This window comes from Onychostoma macrolepis, chromosome 25 (assembly GCF_012432095.1).
Source record: "Onychostoma macrolepis isolate SWU-2019 chromosome 25, ASM1243209v1, whole genome shotgun sequence".
NCBI lineage: Eukaryota > Metazoa > Chordata > Actinopteri > Cypriniformes > Cyprinidae > Onychostoma > Onychostoma macrolepis.
This window is the reverse complement of record NC_081179.1, coordinates 8,194,415-8,213,914: the sequence shown is the minus strand read 5'-3', so window position 1 is coordinate 8,213,914 and position 19,500 is coordinate 8,194,415. Positions and strand designations below refer to the sequence as shown.

Below are 19,500 nucleotides of genomic sequence, written 5' to 3'. Positions count from 1 at the left end.
TTTTCATCCTATTGTACCACTCTAGTGACAGCTATGTACTTTTTTTACATTTAATTTTTATTTTTTTCTGAGAGTGTATTTAACTGTATTTTATTATTAGCACTTAGCATTGTTTTCCCTCATGTCTACAAACCAATCAGTATGCTACTTTGATTTGTTATGGTTCATGAAAAACTGCATTATGGATAACATTGTGATTCCACTTAATGGGAAATGTTCCGATAACTTTGTGTGCCACCTGTTCTGAACAAAAATGAGCAACTGAATCTTTTCACACGCACTTCCAATGTGTTGTTTTTAGCATTTGTGCTAGCTTTCTTGTGTAGCGTATGTTTCAGTTAAGGCTTCAGGCTGTTGACCAGGATAGAGACTCCAGATTCCAAGCATGTACAACTTGTCTAGCTATTTTATTCTTCCACACATGTGAGGTTTTCTTGCCCTGAATTGCAGTGCTGTCTAATTAGCTGACAAAAAGTACTCGGATTAGCTTCTCTGATGCTGAGGATTACTTGCGTTTCAAGAGCAAAATTTAAAGAGCGATATTCTGTTTTAGATGGTTTATTCGTGCGTGAAGATCAGAACACTCCATTAGATCTGTCTTTCCATTTCATTAGCCTGTGCGAGGTTCGAACGCAAATTTTTGGTAAGACTGTAACAGGGATTTAGGCCATGCCATTCTTGAATACAGCCATGTGGAGAGGCAGCGTGCATCTCTGACTCATTTGCGTTTTTATCTCCTCTCCCACTTCCCCCGATTTCTAAAAATAATCCCGCAAACCTGCTTATTATTGTTTCGATGTCACACGCAGGACTGACAGGGCGATTGGAGAGGCAAAGCACAAGAGTGTCTGCTCCATTATTAAAACAGTTATGTAAAAGCGAGTGCTTTCTAGGGTGAAGTGTGTTGGGGTGACTGTTATTGTCTTATATAAAATGTCTAAAGTGTCGTAGAGAGGCCAAATCTGTTTGAGACGGAGATAGAGGGGTTGAAGGGAAATACGAGAGAAATTGAAAATGCTGCAGTGCTAGGAAACAGACACAAAATCTATTAAAATCCAATTCGAGATTGGTTCTGCTGAGTTGCTGACCGCACAGGTGATACAATGGCCAGAGTGTCTGTTTCGAAAGTAAAGCTGAATCCTATTTTTGTGTGTTTGCACGTTTAGCTCATAACCCGCCTGAACCAGATTCATAGATATCATTTCACTTAACATTCTCGTTTAATTAAAATCAACCACCAGGACTTTGACGTTGCAATATTTATTAGTGGTGTTTGCTAAGGCAAGCATCACTTCTAGTATTGCTCAAACATAGTGTTGGGGTTTGAACAAGCCTCTAACACTAAGAATGAATCTTTGATGTGTTTAGGGGCTTAGCTGCTGGTTAGTTTGTAACTAAGTCTGTACTTAATTTGGATGCACCATTTGTTCTTAAGGTAGGACTTACTAGTAGATCATTAGACCTCCTTGCGTAGTCATATAACATGGCATTTACCTTTATTGGTCCAAAGGGCCAACAGAAGTTGTTGAAAAGCCATGAATTTCTTGTTGTTGTTTTGTTTTTTGTTTGTATGATTAATCGCATCCAAAATAAAAGTTTTTGTTTACATAATATGTGTGTGTGTACTGTGCATATTTATTATGTATATATAAAGACACACACATACAGCATATGTTTTGAAAATATTTACATGTATATATTTATATTCATATAATTTATATTATATATAAATATATTTAATATATAAATGTAACATATTTTTCAAAAATATATACATGCATGTGTATTGTTTCCAGTAAGAAACCTGATTAATAAGCAGCAACTTTATTTCTTTCTTTCTTTCTTTCTTTATTTCTTCACCGCACATTACCGTCAATGGTAAAATTACATTTCCAGTGAAATGCACAAATAATCATGGAAATAAAATAGTATTTTTTAATCAGAAAATCAGTGTAAAATTAACAAATGGCCATACATAAATGTGGCTACAACAAACTAAAAAAATGACATTTATTTTAACTGGTTAAAAAAATATATATATATTGATTGATTGATTGATTGATTGATTGATGTGGCCAGACAAGCTACAGCAACATGCTCTGTCTCCAGATGAACTGATTATCTTGGCCTGTATGAAACACATTCAGAGCAGTTAAGTGTTAACCGTGGTATTTTACACCATATGTCTGTTTGCAGGTTTGTTTATATGGTCACGCCTTTTTTGCTTATATCACACTCTTTTCTGTGCTCATGGCCTTTAGCTCACACCTTTGAAGGTTTCAGTTAATGCTGCGGTTAATTAGTTAAGGCTTTTCTGCACCTTTTCAGAAGTGTTGTGTGAGCTGAGATCCATTAATGCATCTTTTGGCAGAAAAAAGATTCAAGACATGTAGCTATTCCCGATTCTGGATTCCCATTCTTTCTTAGAGGTGGTCTGAGGTGAGATGGTGTATCGTGTGACTTATGGTGAGTGTCGGCCAGAGCGTATTCACTGCAACAACTTCAAGACTACAGCAGCGAGACCCCGGCTAGCCCCAAGCATCGGGGGCAGTGACTCATGTTGAGTGGGGTTTAAATTTAGACTTCATCTGTTCTCTATCGGGCGTTTTTCTGTTTCTCTCTCGCCCTTTCTTTCTCATTTATTATATAACCTAATTTGGCAGGGAGGACCAAAATAAAGAGCACTCTAAGGCCTAATTGCCATGGACTGCTTCTTCAGCAGTTCCCCTACTCAGCCGATTGGACGGAGGATGGTGGCGGCAGGTGGAGAGATGATTAAAGTAATATTCTGAGTTCAATACAAATTAAGTTCAATCAACAGCATTTGTGTCATAATAATGATTGGCACAAACATTTTTTGGCATGTCCCTTGTTTTGTTAAAAAAAACAAAAAAAAAAACAGCAGAAAATAGAAATTGAGGAAGGTTATTATAATTACCTAAAACTAAAACCAAAAAAAAAAAAACATGTTTGTTGCTTGAAATAAAATTTTAACTGAAATAAAAAATAAAAAATAAAATAAAAACTAAGCTTATTTTATTTAATTTAGTTGCCAAAGAAACATTTGTAAAATGTATTAAAATAACAAAATAAAAATGAATAAAAACTATATATACGTACATTTAAAACTAATAAAAACTTCAGAACCACAAAACAAAATTACTGAAACTTTACCTAAAATTAAAATTAAAACATAAAATTAAAAATAATTTAAACTATTAATAAAAAAATGAATGGGGCCTATTTTTTAAGGTTATAATTTTATAAACACATTTATATTAATTATTCTTTCAAAATGTATTCATCATTTGAGCTGCAAAGTTGTTTATTTGTTTGTTTGTTTGTTTGTTTGTTTTAGGATTATGGCACTATGTTGTCATGGTAATGAAGTTATTAATAAAAAAATAAAAATAAAAACACACACTACAATCATGTCGCCATGCATATTGTTTACATCTTATGGCTTTGGAACTGAATAGAATATTCAATATTAAAGTCCATGTAAAGTCAACTGAGAATTGTTTGTAAAAACATTTAACATAAATGCTAGAAATGCATTGCTGAAACATGTTACAAAGACTGTGAATAATTGTGGAATTATACCGTTAAACAGTTTTTCACCATTTCCATGATCAGGATTTTTTGGGCGGGGCTAAACCATGACTCGATGACGCAACCGAGCCACTGAGCACGACCCCTCCCCGAACACTATAAGAGGTGTGTTCGACTTGAAGCAGCACTGAGTGCACAGACCGTTCGGTGTGTGACATCAAAGTACAGTGAGAGCAATAGACCAATTTCCTGTTAGTAAACATTGTGACGTTTTTCTGTGGGCGGAGCTTCGGTGGTGGCAGAAAGATCCCCTGATCGCTTCACTAACGCTAGCTATGAAGTCTGTTAGCTTGTTTTTTTAACAATAACTTGAGAAATTCCGATTTTACCTGCATATGTAAGGGCTGCATACCTGCATACTGTCCGGGAATGCGTTATTTGAAAAGGTTAACTTTAACGGACGAAATTGGCCGACCTGTACTCACTCAAAGCATGGACGGTCTGACAGAACTACCTCCGCTTGAGTGACTCACAAATAACGTGTATAGTAAATGTATAGTAAAGACAAACTCACCGTGTATCTATGAAGATGTAATATATATTTAAATTTCAGCAGGCAACTATTTTTACAGCTACATTATTATTCCAGCCACAATTACTCATAACAATATATATAAATGCATATAAATAGTCAGTTGTTTTACACACATGCACGCAGACATTATTTCATACACGACATAGTACTGAGATCCATAAGAAATCTTTAGACGCGCCCATAACAACAAAAGATAATACTTTATTGAACCTTTTCTGATAAGAAGTGTGCGCCTGCAAACGCGAGCTTTTCTGATGATTGTTTCGGTCCAGTCCGCTCTTTATCTCGTTTAACCACAGCTGTCGTTTTTAAAAAAAATTTTTTATTATTATTTATTTATTTATTTATTTTGTCTGGCAGTGGCAGCAGCGTTCAAATTTAAATTTCAATATTTCAAAATTCTGACTTTATTCTCGCAATTCCGAGATTATATCTCACAAGTCTGATAAGAAAAATCAACTGGTCATTCTCTCTTTTGAGTTATATCCCACACATCTGGCTTTTTTCCCCTCAGAATGGACAAATTCGCTATTGTTGAGTTAAATCGAGTTATAAAATACGAAATATAAAGTCTCAAAAAGAATTGTGGGATAAAATAGGTAACGTGATGTAAATTGGTATAGGTTTAAATACTATTTCATGCTGTAAATGTAGGACATCTGATCTGTATATGTGAATATTATGTTGACCAATTGTTTAAATCAAATTTATGCTTTAAAAGTAGAGTAATCATAGCAGGTTTCATTCATTAGTCTGTCCGTTTAAACGTCTGCGTTTCGCTTCAAATGGCGTTTTTGACAACAGTATTCAATAAAAAATTATTTGCATTCCGATTCTGACATCCAAAGGCACAACAGTACATTTTATCTCTTATTCTGTGGATTTTCCCCGTTTCACTCCGCTTGTTACCGTGTGTTTCTGCCACCACAATGCGCGCGCAGCTGCGAGTTACGTAACTTTGACGTCTACATGAAATTGGTCTATAGAGAGCAGATGCTCCTGATGCTTTCGAATCGCTCTCGCGGTACTTTGATGTCATACACTGATCGTTCTGCGCAGTGCTGCTTCATGTCGAACACACATAATAACTAGAGTGCATTAGCATCAGTGGTTCGTCCACTCAGTCGCAAGTTACTGTCAATACTGTTAGTTACTACAGCCTACAGTTTGCTAGCTAGCTATCCCTTCGTCACGTTAATACCTGGTTGCGATAATTTACAAAACATCTGAGTCGGTCTCCTTATTTAAATTAAGCTGCTGCTAGAGGAAGACAGTTGAGAGAGACGGCAGCTTTCCCGCGACTAGGTGTGATTTCAGCGCCGCCAGTGGACATGCCCCCAGCGTTTATTTATTAGAGTAGAGAGTAGAGAATACGGCTTATTTTTTCAAGATTTTGATACCTTATTTTATTTACTTGGCGTTATTTTTTAGCATTCAAATTTGGCTGGGTGGTTAATAACACATTTTTCTGTGGTGTGACAAACTCAGAACAAACATTTAACATTGACTTTGCACGCACTTTAAACATTGAGTATTTTACCATTTGCAAAACAGTGTTATTGTTAAAAAAATAAATTAAATTAAATTTAAAAAAATCATTTCTATTGATTGAAATAAAGCTTTAATTAAATATGAATATTAAATGAAAGACTTAAAAAAATACAAATGATATTTGTACTAACCTAATTAAAATATTAAATCAATAATATTATTTTACTAATTGAATTAAAACAAGTTTATATTTACATAAATCACTAAAATTACTGAACTAAAAAGAAATTAAAGCTAAATAGAAATAAAAAGAAAAAGCTCATAAATGTACTAAAACTAAAATAAAAATGAAAGCTGAAAATATAAAAATAAAATATAACTTAAAATATTAATAAATACAAAAATAGTATAAGAATAATACTTAACATTTATAATAATATTTATTTACAAATCGGCCCCTCAGATTTCCATTCTAAGTACAATGTCACCCAGATTTTATTTATTTATTTATAATAATAATAATAATAATAATAATAATAATATTTTTAATTCATTATAATTTTTTTTTGGGGGGGGGGGGGGTAATCTCACAACCTCAAGTGTTGTCGATTGCACTTAATTTATACTGAACCCAGACTATTTCTTGAAAAGGAGCATGAGGGGAAGAAAAAGGAGGGAATAACGTCGGTGTGAAAATTAGATTTTGCCCACCTCCATTGTTACGGGCTGAATGCCTGCACCCGCTCTGGCTCTGGCTCTGCCGAGGCGATTAGCGGCCAGTGGACGTGTTTCTATTTGAGGAAATAATCAAGGCCGCCCGCTCTGTGCTCCTCACGGTGTAGCACCACGCAGCCTCTGCCGAACGAGCAAAATGAGGCCATGTTACATATCCGAGTCCCCTCGGCTCTGGCAGCTACGTGCACGGGGACCCGAGTGTTGATGCGTCAGAAAGCAAAGGACCCAACACCAGCATCAGGTGAGAGTTTGCGAGAGGATGCACCAAAGCAGCACCGGTGTCACCTTAATTATTCTCCCTCGGTAAACTTAAGCTCAGAACTTACTTGATTACTACAGGGAAAGTTCCTCCGTGCTGGGTAGGGCAGCTGTGCTTATTTTTAGCATATTACTTTTTCCGCCACTCCAGAACCTCCCCGATGAGATCTTTGCTGTGAAAGAATTTGACATTTTTGCTCATTAAAAGTGGCGGTGAGTAAAAACGCCAAGCTAGTTAAGCCCGCTGGTGTCGCTCAGTGGACTTTCCATTTTGTTTTGGGCAGTTTCTTCAACTCTGGCCATTTTTTGGTCCTGTGGACTTGTAGAATGTAAACTCAAAAATAAATAAATAAAATAATAATAAATAAAATAAAATAACACTTTTATTGAGTTTGTCTACTGTTTAAAAAAAAAACTACACTATTGTTACAGAAATATTATTACAATTAAAAAAAATATATATAAAATTGATTTATTTAAAAAAATAAACCCTGATACCCCGTGGCTGCCCCATGGACTTTTTTAGGGGCCGGGCCGAGGGGACCGAGGCCACGGCCCAGAAGACGACCCGCCATGGCCTCCAGCGATCCCTGATCCACCATGGCGCCCCAATCTATCTGTTCTGCTCTGATTATCACATGATAATTATCTATATATAATTATAATAAATGTTTTTGCAGTCAGTATCATATTTTGAGATTGAAACTCTCGCAGAGCATGAATATATATATATATATATATATATATATATATATATATATATATATATATATCTGAAAGTCAAATAAAAATGATAAAGACGTGATCTTCATATAACAAAAAAGGGAAGAAATGCATTATAATAAAATGTGGAGTTCAGTCAACTTTTGAGCCATAAAAGTCCTCATAGCTGAAAAACACACATTTAACGGATTAATTAAGTTGTTTGCTAACAGAACTAGCAGTAGCTATTGCGACTAACCAGGAATGTACTAGATTTTGCTCTGTGAGACCGAGCCACACAGATGCAACAAGAACTAGGTTTCTCCATAATAAAGCAAAGTGTGCTGTTGGGCCCTTAATGAGCCGTCCCACGGCTGAGGCCTGATGGGACTGTGGATTGATTATGGAGCACCAGGGCTTTCACTTGCTGCTATAATTGAGTTTGAAATGAGAAGGAGGACACCTATTGAGGAGGCTTTGAGAAAGCGCAACTATTTAGGATGAGAGACATCGAGCAACAGTTCCCTCCTTGAGATCAAGACGGCCAAGAGCGGAAGCGAATAATCCCGGGAGACTCCGGCGCCTTCACAGTCTCCAGTGTAATTCCAGCGAGGCTCTCTCCACATCACTCTTCACTTTCCATTTCTAGATGAAAAATAAATAACCTCTTCAGACAGGCCTCCTCTCATACTGAAAGCCGCCGCAAAAAGACCTGCTTTCTTTCACTAGGCATCTGCCACCTTTCTTCCCTGAACACCACTATCACTCTCCATCTCTATCAGCTCTACTCTTGCTCTCATCTAGAGTCACTCACACACAACACATATTTCTTTCTCAGACACGTGCTGGAGGTCGGGATTGGGAAGGCTGGTTTTGTAATGTATTCCAATGCAGGCTGTAAAATTAGTCATTTGTAACGCTCTGCTTGTGTGTTTGTGGCGGTTCAGACCAGAGTGAGTGGTAAAATCCGAGCTGATTGAAGACACATAAAACTTGATTAGAACTATTTTCAGTGGCGGAAAGGAAATGTATGAACTATTTGTTCGAATATTCAAAAGTTCAATACTTTTTTTATTTATTTATTTATTTTTTTAAGAAATGACATTTTGTATTGATTAAATTGATGTCAAAATGATGACAAAATGTTTCTATGTCATATAAATGCTGATCTTTTCTATCTGTTTTCTTTTCCTTTTTTGTCACCAGTACGTATCCTTAAATTTGTTTCATAATGCTCATTTTTCATATTGTGGATCAAAGATTTATATTTATTTATTTTTTTTTATTTTTTTTAAATCTCAGTGTTGTTTTGGGCCCCATTTACTTCCACTATATATATATATATATATATATATATATATTTTTTTTTTTTAATCTGGTTTAGAACTACATAAGGTCAAGTAAACGGTAACAGTTGTATCTTTTGTGTCTGTGTGTGTGTATGTGAACTATCCCTTTAAGAATACACTTCCTCACACTTCATATTTTACTGTTACATGTATCCCATTTCTCCTCAACCCGGCTGGAGGTGCTCTTTGATACTGGAAGAAGAACGACCTGAGCAAATATTTATAACCTGCCTGACGGCCTAACTTGCCTGCCATGGCTTGTTCCCCAGTTTAGGGTTTCTTAAGGTGCACCTGCATTGCTTCTTTCTGCAGTCATCCATTACAGAAGGTACAGAGCAAGCAAGAGCTGCTTGACTGATCTATGAGCCAAGGGCAGAGGCTCTTACGCAAATAGATTCAGCCTATGGCCATATATCAGATTAACTCCCCGGCAAATGCAGAAGGACCCAGTGAATTTAGCTTGAATAGACTGACCCTCTTGTTTTGTCTCCATCAGGAAGCATCTCAGAATTGCTGCTGCTCTTTTATCGCCCAAAGTGCGGCCTGCGGCTTTTTTGTGAACTCATGCGCAGATGATAGTACACTTGGACTATGTTTACAGGCGGAGGGGATGGTGTCTGCGTTGTCATGGTATCAGCGTTGTCATGAAGCTTTACTGCTCTGATGGCTTTGTGATTGGTCGGTGTGGAAGCTCTCGCTGTGGGAGAATGCTGGAAGCTTAGCTTGACTGACTCTGAAATCTTCCGTAGGCAAGTGGCCGTGACTGCTGAGGCACAACGGAAGTGTCAGTTTGTCTATAGTCATTGTTAAAGTGAACAAGTATAAATAATACATTTAAGTCAAATTACTGTATTTTTTAAAAACTGATGATAATTGCACAGTCTACACTGCGATAGTTAACAAACAGATAATTGGTGACCTGACAGGGTTTTCATATTTTTCTTTTTTTTTTTTTTTTTTTTATTTAGTGTTTATTTATATTTTATTTTTAGTTCAGATTTCATTCATTCATTCATTAAATTAATTAATTAATTCATTCATTCATTCGTTAGTTAGTTTTCTACTTTTTCATTTAGTTTTCATTCAGTTGATTTATTTACTTATTTGTTTTATTCTATTTCGCTAGTTTTGTAATTTAACTTCCGTTCAATTAGATTTATTTATTTATTTATTTTAGTTTTACGTTTGGTTGGTTTCTTTATTTTTACAGATTTCTAGTTTAAAATTTTGTTTCCAATCCATTCAAATATTTATTTATTTATTTACGTGTTTGTTTGTTTGTTTTTTTTTGTTGTTGTAATTTTCTAGTTTCAAATTATTTGGTTTACTTTTATGTCTTTTTAACAGTCTTCCTGTTTCCCCTTTTTACATTTAATGCATGCAGGTTGTGAAGGTTGCAAGTTTTATAATATACCGTGTATCGAAAACTAAAATTAATTTGTGGCCGTTTTTATTTTCATGTCATGAAAATGTTTTTTAGTTTAGGTTATTTGTTTCCCCAGTTATATTAGTTTTTATTTTATTTTATTTTTTATTGAAGTTATTTTCATTTATTTAGTTTTTGTTATCAATAGCACTCAATATCACCAGGGCTATTCCTTTAAGAATAGCTTCAGCTGGTCCTAGATCAGAGGAAAAGAGGGCATTTTATCCTGAATAATGGTCCTGACAGACTGCTTTTCTTCTCAGGGAGTGCAGTCATGGCCACTGAAGCATGCCGTGTTCACCCCCTCATCGTCTGGCACTTTTTCCCTCCATCGTTCTAGAGGAAACAGAATAAAGAAGGGAAGTGAGTGATTTATAGAGCTCTCTGATGTGTCATAACATTTTTTGGGAGTATTTACTTTTTTTTTTTTTTTTTTCTGCGAATGGTAGGAGCACAATCCCCCCACCCTCTCTCATCATAATTATTGTCATTTTCATCAGCATTACCACAAGAGATGATGATTATCTTCATCTGTGTCACAAATAAGCCGGATGGTGTGAGTTACTGGTATCAATCACGCTGTAGAGGATCTGACAAGTTCGTTTAAGGCATATGAGCAATTGTTCCAGCTTTGCTGATGCTAAATGCTACTCTGACTGGTGCATTGCACATCTTCAGTTCATTTGACTCTTCTTCGGATAAATGTTGTTGTGTCTTGCTGATTCCTAAATTTGCTTAAAGTGATAGTTCACCCAGAAATGAAGGTTATGTCATCATGTATTTACCCTCATGCCACTCCAAACCTGTGTGATGCTCTTTCTTCCGTCTCATACTGCCGTTTTCTGTACAGTTAAAGCGAATGGTGACTAGGAACTGTCAAGCTCAAAAAATGAACAAAAAGGCTCCATCATAGCTGTAATGCATACAGGACCTTAAAATCTGCTCCTTTTCTATAGTGGTTGATTCTTATTTTAGACTATTTGAACATGCGCATAATAATATGCATGTAAATATTCATAATTTGGTGCATTATAAGGGCACAAGAATCAATTAGATTTGGCATCATTGACATCAAATCGGATGTGGCACGTTTTGACACCTTATTTGCATATATGCAAATTTCAATGAGATTTGATTTAATCAGCTTTTAAACTTGTATTTTTCAGTCACACAAGTCATTATATAAAATAATTAAAATTTAGCACATGAGCAATTTTAGATTTATATCATTATAGTATGCATTAATCATTTGAATTAGCTTTTTTGCTATTTTTGATATTTTCAGTATTCATTTTTAGTTTTATTTTATAAATGTTTTTGTGCTTATACACACACATACACGTGTGTATGTGTGTGTGTATTTATCATTATCATATTATCATTAGGGATGTAACGAGTCACTTAACTTTCAATTCGATTCATGATTTTTTTTTTTTTTTACAAAATGAGATTTAAGACAAATTATAAATTAAATGTGTCCTTTTTATTATTGCTTGGACAAAATGCTGCATGTTTCTTTGTGAAACTGAAATATAACGCTATAATAATATACTAATATAGCACTTGCATATTATTGCATAGTTTTGATTGCTTCTATTTTCCTCATTTGTAAGTCGCTTTAGATAAAAGCATCTGCTAAATAACAAAATGTAAATATAATGTAAATATAAATAACAAAACTAAATAGAAATTTTAAAACAAGCCCCAAATCAACTAAATAAGTAACACAAATAAAATAAATCTCTTTATATAAACAAAATAAGGCTTTGTCTGTGCTCTTTCCATTTAAAATTAGAGGCAACCACTGCATTTTAATCATGATCCAAACAAAGATGCTGCATACATGCAACATGAGCAGTTTTTAATCTAAATTAGATTGTATAATTTTGAAATTTGAAGCAAAAACAGATGGTCTAACTTCAGTTTTGTGAAACTATACATAAAAAATATCTGCATAAAACAGAAACGGCAGACGAGCTGAATGAGACGCAGATTCACTCTCTGCCAGCAGGTGGCGCTTATAGCGTTTCCTTGGTTTCCGCTGTAAACAAAGCAGTGCTGCACATAAGAACTTCAATATGCATTATACAGAGGCAAGATGAAAAGAAAAAAATACCATCTAAACTTTTCTAAAGACAGTAAGTTCCCCTCAGACATAGATTCATACAAACTCCTACCCCTAATTGAATCGCGATTTGTTTAGCATCTCAACCGATTTGAATCGTCACATATTTGAATCGATTTCCCTATTTATCATTAATAAGCAATCAAATTTTTATGTTTTTCATCTAATATTTATATTTCATTTTCAGCTTTCTTTCAATTAACAAATGTTTTTTTTAATTTTTTTTTAACTATTATTATTATTATTATTATAGTTAACACTAACAAAACTGTGCATGAGTCATATGCTACTTTTATATTTTTTTGCCTTTTTTCACAGAAGATAGAAAGTCATACAGGTTTAAAATTACATGAGAATGAGTAAACGATAACAGAGTTTTCATTTTTGGCTGAACTATACCTTTAAATTGTCAGTCTCATTCTTTTCCTCTCTATTTCCAAAACTGAAAGCATCTAAATTGGTTTCAAATCAGGATGTAAGAGCAACACCTACTAAACCGCTTGCAATGATCTACCATTAAGCTAGCATTGCATTTATGTAAGATTTGCAAGCACAAACATTTATCTGACACTTAACACATTTTATTCAGCCAAACAGCATTACTCGTCTTACATTGTAGTGTGTAGATTTTGCTTCTTGGCACAACATCAGCACGTCTCGACTTAACTCAGCCATCAACTCTACAGATACCTGTATGAGCGCTCTGCTTTTAGCTGATATCCCAAATCCTCTTAAGAAAAGCGAGTTGCAGCGTCGGTTTTGCGTATACACTGAATTCTCTCTTATTCCAAGGTGCCAACTTTCTGACTTTGTGCAATACCTTGATTGAGCGTGTGGAGGGACTCACTTCAGTGTTTGTTGTTCTGTGTCAATTGTGCAGTTACAGAAGCTTACATGCTCTAGGAGCCGCTAATCTCTCGGACTACGGCACTGATCAGCTCCCGCCGCAGCGGGAAGTCTGGATCCAGAGGTTTTGTTAGTAGATCAAGGACAGGACTTAGAGGTAGAGTAAACAGAAAGATAGCTATGCTTTAAAGAAATAAAAATGAAAATATGCTGAAAGTTTATTCACCCTCAGGTCATCCAAGTTTGTTTCTTCATCAGAACAGATTTGGATAAATTTGGCTTTCCATCACTTGCTCACCAATGGATCATCTGCAGTGAATGGGTGCCGTCAGAATGAGAGTCCAAACAGCTGATAAACACATCACAATAATTCACAAGAAATCCACACGACTTCAGCCCATCAATTAATGCCATGCGAAGTGGAAAGCTGCGTGTTTGTAAGAAACAAATCCACAATTGCGGTCTCTTCTGTCCAAAATATGAGTCCATAATCCATAATAACATTTGCTCCAGTAAAAAAGCCCATCCCCTGTTGTCCTCTTATATTAAAATCCACAGACATATTTGTTTAGAGCTGTTTTTGCTTGTAAACAGTGCTTGATCTGTGCATATTTCTATCCTGGTTCAGATAAAACAACTTTTTCCACTGGAGAAAGCAGTATTATTAATAGAGGACTTGTATTTTGGTTGGAAGCAATGTTAAAAACATCTTTATGATGGATTTGTTTCTTACAAACATGCAGCTTTTTGCTTCACAAGATGCTAATTGATAGACTGGAATGGTGTGGATTACTTGAGGATTACTGTGATGCTTTTATCAGCTGTTTATCAGTCTCATTCTGACGGCACCCATTCACTGCAGAGGATCCATTGGTGCACCAGCAAGTGATGTAAAGCTAAATTTCTCTAAACCTGTTGTGATGAAGAAACAAACTCATCTACATCTTGGATGTCTTGAGGGTGAGTAAATTCACAGCAAATTTTCATTTTTTTGGCGAACTATTACTTTAACCTCCCTTTTGGGTCAAGCTAATCGTTCCTTTGCTGTAGGTGGTTTGGGTATAAAACACACACTTGTAATTTCATTGCAGAGTTTGCTTCGATAAACATTGCACTCTGTTTTCGATAAACAATCTCTATTAAGTGCAAGCTGAGTGCAAACGATAGTTTGAGAGTTACAAATTGACGGCGGAGGAGAGAAAGAGACGGTTAAAATGCCAGACGGTAGCATGAGGGAGGTAGAGAGAGAGACAGAAAGAAAGAACATTTGAATCTAAATCAACAACAAACCTGAGGACAGACGGTCAAATAAAGAAACACACAGACTCGCACACAACAAACGCACATATAAAAGAGGGGATCTGGTTTTGTTTCACATAAACACTCACTGAAAGTTCAAGTTAGTATGTTAGTGGAAGTGCACATGCAGCAGTTAGCCTGTTGCTAGCATGCCGCTCGCATCTTTCCACTCTATTGCCCTGATCAATAGCCTCATTTTCTCCAGGTCTTGCTGTGCACTACTGAAGGTTAAGAGGTCTGGAATGGTATTGATCAGGGTATTCACACACCATCTGTCAAGGCCATTAACATGATGATATGTCATTGGAAAAAGCCACTTTTTATGCTGATTTGGAATCAGTTTTGTGGTCTCTTATAAGGAGGCGCTAAAGGAAGGTGTTTTAATCCTTACTGATTGTATTATCAGTTTAAAGAACAAGATTTTGCTTTGGTTTCACTAATGCTGTTAACCTTCAGTTGGCATCTAGCAGTGATTACATCTATCTGGTGCTATTTTGAGATGATAATTTATGCATGCATTAATGAATACAGATGCTTTTCAGAAAAAGCACTTAAAAAAAAAAAAAAAAAAAGTCACTTAGCTTACCAAGTCTGCATTTATTTTATTAAAAATATAGGGTTACACTTTATTTTAGGGTCTCTTAACTAGTTGCTAATTAGCATGCATATTATATTAGCCATGTATTAGTAGTAATTAAGCACATATTAATGCCTTATTCTACATCCGTAATCCTACCCAATACCTAAACTTAACAACTACCTTACTAACTATTAATAAGCAGCAAATTAGGAATTTATTGAGGGAAAAGTCGTAGTTAATAGTTAATAAGTGTTTTCTATTCTAAAGTGTTACCAAATATAGTGAAGCCATTAATATTGTTAAATATTACTACAATTTAAAATGAGTGTGTTTGATTTTTTTATATATTTTAAAATGCATTTTATTTTATATCACTAAGCTGAATCTTCAGTGGCCATTAAAAAAAAGAGTTTTTATTACTATATATATATATATATATATATATATATACTGTAATTAATAGAATATCATACATGCTGTCCTAACTGGTGTATATATATATATATATATATATATATATATGGTAGTATGTATATATACGTATATATCAGTATCAGATTTTTACCTGAAAGGTGTAATATACAAATAATTGCTCTTTATATTACAACAGCCTGCACTGATGTTTTGCCACATACACTTGAAGATCCACAAAATGTCATGTAATTAGCAATCCAGAGCATTTCTAGTTACCAGTTAGGACAGCATGTGTGATATTCTATTAATTACAGTTAATGCACCCTTAATATAATAAATCTGAATATAGATTAATTAGAATCTCAAATCCTCACAGTGTGAATGTTATTGGACCAAATTGAAAACGTCCGGGGTGCTTTCCTGTGATTCCTTTTTAATATTATTTAATGGTCAGCATGATGTATCACTACATTAACAGCCCAATGTACAACAATAAATAAATAAAATACTAATGATATTTAGCTCAGGAGAGCATAAAGACAGTGGAAAACTACCCACAATTTAACTTCTTCCTGATAAGTCATGGTCTAGTGTGTGTTTTTGACCTAGCTATAATTTTGGGGATAATAAAGTAGAAATAAATGAATTAATACACATTGCTGGTCTTATTTGGAAGACTTATCGGTGTGATAATTGCATGATTTCATGTTTTATCAAAATGTAACAACTTGCTCCTCCTCTGAAATGACTTTCATTTTTGGATGACATCACTTAGCCTTCAGTTTGTTTGTTTGTTTGTTTATTTATTTATTCAGCCTTCAATCATCTGTCTCCATTCTGGAAAGTAACGCCCACCTTTTTATGATCCAATCAATAGAGATGGATGAAATTGTCCCGCCCAACTTTTTTTCTCATTGAGCATCCAGTTTCACTCAGAAATATGTCAGATTAAGAAAGTAAAATGTGCACATGTTGTGTCCAACGTTTATTATAAATTAATCAAAAAATAAAGTAAAAATACTGATATTGTGAAAAATTATTAGAATATTTTTTAATTTTTTTTTTTAATGTATTTTGTTTTTCGCTGTGAAGGCAAAGCTGAATTTTCAGCAACCATTACAAGAAACATTCCTTATTATCATCATTGCTGAAAACAGTTTTCTGCTTAATATTTTTGTGGAAACTGATGCTTTTTTTTTTTTCAGGATTATTTGATGATTAGACTGTTCAAAAGAACACTTTATTAACATAATTTAAAATTATAAGTAGAATTTTTGTTACAGCATTAATGATTTTACTGTCACTTTTAATAATTTAAATTAAAAAATAAAGCATTGACTTATTTTTCCTCCTCGAATATCCAGTTTTACACCTAAATGCATCAGATTAAGAAAGTAAAATGTTTATATATTATGAAAAAATATGCTTTAAAGAGCATATTTCGATTGAAGTCAAGGTAGCCTGTGAGCTAAGAAATGATTTATGGTTGGCCTTACTTCTCTCTCAATCTCACGCTCTCTCTTCTCTACCTTTACATGATGCCTCATTATGTCTCCCGTAGGGTCATCGTTATTTTTCCTCGTTGTGGGACCCTGTTCAGACACAGATAGATTTACCATTCGAAGAAGACAAATGGACCAGACAACCTTGCTGGTTTCAGCTCTCCTGTGTTCTCTCTGCATTCGATTCCAGTGTGACCGCAGGCCATTGATTTAAAGGCCATCTACATTTATGTTTTTTTTTTTTTTTTTCATCAAGGGTGATGCATTCTGACCCTACGGGTTCGAATCAAAGTTACACTTCAGGGACCAAAGAATGGGTCTAGATTACGCTGAACAACAAAGAGCGAAAGAAAGAGAAGGAAAACAAGACAACAGAGGTGATCAAACAATTTGACCATAGTGCAAGAGAAATACGCTGCTGCATTTGCACTCTCACAATCGCTGTTGGTGTTTTGATCTACTCACAGCAGCAGTTTAAAGATAAAAGGGCTCCAAAGTGGAGTGCGACAAAACCAGCCTCGGGAGAGTGATGGGAAACATATTTATAGATTGTCGGGTCAGGGTTGATGCTGCCGGTAGCAGGCAAAGGATGTGTGGGCAGGGAAGGTGGATTGTGGGATACAGACCGACACTGTGCTTCACAACTCCGCTGTATATTTGTTTGATTCCTTTAACATTGATCAGATGTGTGTCTTTTATTCAGAGTGGGTGTTAAAGGGGCCATTTCATCTGATCCTTTCAGATAAAGTTCTGTGCGCTTGAAAAATAGGATTCTGTACCTTTAAGAATGCAAAGCTCCTTCCCAGTTAAAAATATGCATATATGTATATTTCATTTTTCCTTCTGAGATCCACTCATGAAGGTCATACAGTTTATGGATATTTCCTGTAATCTATAATAAAACCTAAAAAAATATATGAATTACTATATTGTATGTACATATCTCTACAATAACATTGTAAACTAAGATAGTAGTAGTGAAAGAGTAAAATTATATTATTAAAATAGTATATATATATATATATATATATATATATATATATTATTAAAATAGTATATATATATATATATATATATATATGTGTGTGTGTGTGTGTGTAATATATATATATATATATATATATATATATATATTATAAATAAAATATATTTCCTCTTGAGATCCACTGAAGGTTTCTAATAATTTATGATAAAACCTTAAAAATATATAAATTATTATTATAGTATGTGTGTGTGTAAACTACAATTTTTTATTTACACACACACACACACACACACACAGTAAACTATTTTTTTTGTAAATTAATTTTCTAAGTAAATTAAATAGTAGTGCTAAAAAGTAAAAACTATATTATATTAAAATAGTATCATATATAAATTATACATGATATAAAATGTAATGTGTATAAATATATTATTAATATATTATATTTATATACAACTAAAATATATAATACATTGAAATATATATTTTGATATTATATGTTTGATAAATATATATTAACAAGTATAAATGATATATACTTTATTCATATTTTTATTATATTTTGTACATATACAAATTTCCCCCTTTTCCCTTAAATATATTAACTTTTAATGTTCTTTTTTAATATGCAAATGTATATCTATATGTGTGTGTGTGTGTGTGTGTATGTGTATACATTGCGTTTTATATGATCATATGGCTATTTGCGTGTTTCAATTTTGTCCGCAACATCCTTATTTAATGTATGCACGTCTGAATATGTATGTCAGCTAAACTAATTATAGCTAGCATATATTTTCCTCCTGCCTGGAAGAAATGTGGCTACTTCACATGAGGTGGGAAAAGTAAAAAGTCGAGAACACTGATAGCAATGATGAGTCTAAGCATTAGCAGGAGCTTGATTATGGACTCACTTTTTTAGTATCAAACCTGCAAGAACATATGAAGTATGGAACCGATCAAACAAACGCAACCAACAAGAGCTGCACATAAAAACAGACTCGAGCAGCTTTGTTTATATGCATGATTATGGTATCACATCATTTTGCTTAGAGGATCTGGACAGTTATTGGAAAAAGGCATGAAATCGAAGTCTCTAACTGACTAAAATAAGATCTGTTTTGCAGCTCTCACCTATTTAGAGAGAAAGAGATCGTTTGATTGAAACATTTAGAGTTTAGAGTCTGAAACACTATCTCATATCTCACTTTAGTTGCTGGTACCTTGCAAAAATAACTTTATTTCCAGTCAGACTTCTAAAATCCAATGCATCTTGGATTTTACATATCATATCATAGCATCCAATCAGATCAAAGCTTGCCGGTTTGAGAAAGTCCCTGCTGGTTTTACGTTTAATATGCATTAGATGGTCAATGAATGGTTGTCTTTTGGTTTGATTAATGAGGAACCGCTCTCTGAAGACCGCTCATGGGAGATTCAGTCAGTGTAACTCAAGGCCTTGCAATGCTTATGTGCGCATTTGTGTATCACACGTCACTTTCTCTCCATATTATTAGTCTCAGTCTCTCTCTGTATTATATAAGACTTCCTGAAAAGCATCTAGTGTAGCTCATGACACGCCTCCTCATTTTCTGGGACAGGAGGAGCGGAGCATTAGTGCAGATGAGAACATATTGTACT

At 34.4% G+C, this 19,500-nt stretch overlaps 1 protein-coding gene across 14 annotated transcripts in view; it reads left to right on the top strand.

Annotated features, from left to right (window-relative positions):
• Positions 1–19,500, top strand: part of lrrc4ca (leucine rich repeat containing 4C, genome duplicate a) — a 247,943-nt gene that overhangs the window by 184,503 nt on the left and 43,940 nt on the right. Inside the window, exon 2 of one of the 14 annotated variants that reach the window (XM_058767434.1) lies at positions 10,372–10,471. The exons of the other annotated variants lie outside the window; for them this stretch is intronic. The gene's annotated coding sequence lies outside the window, so the exon portion shown is untranslated. The remainder of the gene's footprint in view (positions 1–10,371; positions 10,472–19,500) is intronic. 14 annotated transcript variants of the gene reach the window in all.